Below are 3,980 nucleotides of genomic sequence, written 5' to 3'. Positions count from 1 at the left end.
CTAAGGTAATGAGCTGTGGAGGATATAGCAAGGCACTCCCACCCCCTTCAATGTTTTCTCCTGACCAGGCTATGGTCATTTATATGTTAATTTCCTGTTTTCCTTTGTTTTTTTCCCTTTTTTTCCTTTGTTATTTTTTTCTGTTTTATATGACATTTTGTTTTGTAATTATATTTACCCTTGTAGTAACTGAAGAAGGTCACATTGACCGAAACGTCTTTTTTCGTGTACTACAATAAACAGTCTTACAAATACCTTTAAGTTGAGTGCTAGGTTCATATTTGTTGCTTTAACGGTTTGGGAACCTAACCTTAGCACCATCTTGAGTTGTGCTCACGGTGTTCTTTCTATACGTGTCTCCCCATACGTGATTGCACACTTTATGGTCATGACTACTTTCTCCTACAACGCAGAGGAAACCGCCAGTATCCTTGCACAATCCAAAATCCCCAGTGATTTCTTACAAATTCCCCCACGTGAAACCCGTGGTAGGGACTTGGAACGGGAATTAAGATTTCTTACCAATTCAGAATTGCATTGTGCTACTTTGTCTGAGTATTTACGGGTCCAACGGATTCCTAGAGGTCTCCGGGTTCCTCTGCGACCTACACTTTTTCGGGAATCTCCTGACTTTTGTGCTAAATTTGAACAAATCCTTAACAAGTGTTCTCTCGACCTAATAACTCTCACAGTTGAATACCTCCAGAAGGCGGTTATAACCAGCTCTGAACGTGTGAAGGTCATCGAAACCCAATTATCAGCAACTGGTACACCAGACGAACTAAGTTCTCTAAAGGCTGAGATTCAAGTACGTATTGACCGCCATAAACGGGATATCGAAACTAGGAAGAGGAACAAATTCGCCAGGGACGCAGAGGACTATAAATTCAACCGGGTCTACAGATGGCAGGACAGCTCAAGATCCACAAATACCAGACCAAGCCATCAATTATCGACAGATTATTCCACCTCCGGTTCAGACCAGGAACAAGGACTAACCGCTTCTGCTTCAGCTCCTTTTTTAGGTTCACGCTGGCGTTACAACTACAGAAGAAGACAAGGCGGGGACAGAGACACAAGAAGGGACCAGGACCAAGGTCGAATCACCCGATCCAAGGTATGGACAATCTGGTGATCAACATCTCCTCAAGAACCCTGAGTATCACAGAATATGCCGTCCTACAAAAGGGTCTCTCATTCTGCCCATCTTACAGATGTCGCACTTTTGACTTAGATATGGACCTCCAATGGTTTTTCCGTCTTATAAGACTTAAGGTTCATTTCTCAACGATACCTGATAATAATGATCCCCCATTGGCAACCAACCCTAAACTTTTGTCTTCCCAAAGCTTTGGCCTACGTAATAAAAGTTTGTTCCGGCCCCCACATGCCTCACATGCAGTTGAAACATTCATCAATTTTGTACAGAACTCATTCCAATCATTAAGAAATGATATTGATAGGGGTACTTTGTTTTATCCTTCCAACCTTACAATTGAGGAACGACATGCCTTTCAGTCCTTACAGGAGGACAACTCCATAGTCATAAAACCGGCTGACAAGGGTGGGGCCCTAGTAATCATGGATAAATCCATGTATTTGTCCAAAATCATGCGACAATTGAATGACACTTCAATTTACCATACGCTGCCGCGTGATCCCACCTTTGATATTAGCCGCCAAATTAATACCATCCTCCAGAAATACTCGGATCTGGGGGTTCTCGATCAGAAAACTTGTGATTTTCTCAGTAATAAAAACCCCATCACTCCTGTTTTTTACACTCTCCCAAAAGTCCATAAAAATCTGGAGAAACCACCTGGTAGACCGATTGTGGCGTCCACAGATTCGATTCTGTCACCCCTGGCAGTATTTTTAGAAAAACACCTTTGATTCAGAAGTCTAAGTCCTTTATTCTGGACACAGGGGCCTTTCTATCAGATATCCAACATCTCCAAAAAGTCCCACAGGAGGCACTACTAGTAACACTAGATGTAAAGGATCTTTACACTTCGATTCCCCACTCTGATGGTATTAATTCTACAGCCCGATTACTCACTTCCACAGGAATGGATGTTGATCAAATACACCTATGTATTGATCTTCTCCACTTGGTACTCACTTCTAATTTTTTTCTCTTCCAAGACGACTTCTACCTACAGGTACGTGGGACCGCAATGGGCTCCAATGTAGCGCCCCCATATGCAAATGCCTATATGGCAGATTTCGAGGAAAGCATCATCTATAAAAACGACCAGTTCCGCAACTACGCCATCATATGGAAGCGCTATATCGATGATGTCTTTTGCATATGGGGCGGCTCATTGGAGTCCTTGCTCTCTTTTTTTGACATCCTGAATTCATCCTGGCCCGGTATCCAATTCACCATAGGACACGATCTTTGGCGCATGAATTTTTTGGACACCATGGTCATTAAGGATCCCAATGGCTTCCTATCCACTGACCTGTATATTAAAAGTACAGACCGGAACAGCCTCCTCCATTTTGAAAGTCTCCATCCTCCCTCCACCAAACGGGCAATACCTAAATCACAATATCAAAGAGTGAAACGTATTGTTACCAACACTGATACTAGAACTCTACACCTGGATGAGATGACCAACAAATTTGTAGAAAGAGGATATCCCCCTCTTTACTAGAAGCATCAAGAGATACCCCCACACGATCACACGAGGGAATAACAAACCGCATTCCGTTTGTACATACGTTCCACCCCTTTGCCTATATTATCCACAAGTCCATTCGTAAAAATTGGCATTTACTTTCCACAGCTCATCCTGATGTTCGAGAATTTCAAAAACCGTTTCTCCCCTGCTTTAAACGAGCACCCAATCTGAAGGACTCCCTGGTCAAAGCAGACATTGGCCCTAAATCCACTATTCACAAACAGCGTTTTCTACATAAACCTAAAATGGGAACTTTCCCATGCCTACATTGTGTGCAATGTAACAATGTTCTCAAGGGAGATAAATTTGTACACCCCCATTCTGGCAAAGAATTTAAAATCTCCAATTTCTTTACATGTGATTCTGCTTATGTGATATATCTCATTAAATGTCCCTGTGGTCTCTTATATGTAGGGGAAACTTCACAACCCATACGAGATCGAATATCAAAGCACAAATCAACAATTAGGTGCAAAAATCTTCTTCTTCCCATTCCCCACCACTTCATTACCCAGGGTCATAACATCTCACAACTTCGATTTCAGGTAATAGAACAAGTGTCACCTCCCCGACGGGGTGGTAACAGGATCCTTCACCTCAAAAAACGAGAGGCATTTTGGATCCATACCCTCGAAACTATGAGCCCGAGAGGGTTAAATAGGGATTACGAAATATCAGCATTTTTGTAAAAAACTACATCTCACATAAGCCCCTTACAAAATTAGAGTCAACACTCAGTGTATGTAATGTTTTTTTTTTTTTTTTTTTCCGACCTGTTTATTATGCTACTTTTATGTATATTCGTTTTTCTAGGAGCCGTCTTGATGCCATAATATACTAACGTATTCCTCTCTCTCTCACAGAGTCGATTATATTAATGTGTTGGAATTGGACGCCACTGCTACAAGCCCATTTCTATCTATTTGGGATTATATAGCGTTATTTCTCTCCCACAAGTCTGCACAGCACAAATACTATCGATCTCAGCTTCTTTTGCCTCTCTCTCTATAGTTCTCCTTGAATATACTGCCTTTGTATGAATTATCACAATAAAGTTATTTAGTATATTTCTCTGGACCTCTGCACAGTGTCTCAATTAGCATAATCCCGACACCCAGGGACCATTGTCTGCTCACTCCCACCCCCTTCAATGTTTTCTCCTGACCAGGCTATGGTCATTTATATGTTAATTTCTATCTCTTGAATTCTGAATTCCAATCTCCCTACCAACAATATATAGCATCCCCACACATAACCGCTATCATTAGCATGTGTTTCTCCACATTTTGAGCT

The 3,980-nt window shown here is 41.7% G+C and overlaps 1 long non-coding RNA gene across 1 annotated transcript; it reads left to right on the top strand.

Moving 5' to 3' along the window:
- Positions 1-1,052: 1,052 nt before the first annotated feature.
- LOC141099749 (uncharacterized) lies at positions 1,053-3,757 on the top strand. Its single transcript, XR_012234517.1, has 2 exons — positions 1,053-1,117; positions 3,551-3,757. It is a non-coding gene; the product is annotated as an uncharacterized lncRNA (long non-coding RNA).
- The last annotated feature ends 223 nt before the right edge of the window (positions 3,758-3,980 follow it).

Source organism: Dendrobates tinctorius, unplaced genomic scaffold (genome assembly GCF_039654945.1).
Source record: "Dendrobates tinctorius isolate UK_male_01 unplaced genomic scaffold, ASM3965494v1 ptg000102l, whole genome shotgun sequence".
In the NCBI taxonomy this organism is placed as follows: Eukaryota; Metazoa; Chordata; class Amphibia; order Anura; family Dendrobatidae; genus Dendrobates; species Dendrobates tinctorius.
Note: the sequence above shows the minus strand (reverse complement) of the source record. Positions and strands in the feature narration are given on the sequence as shown.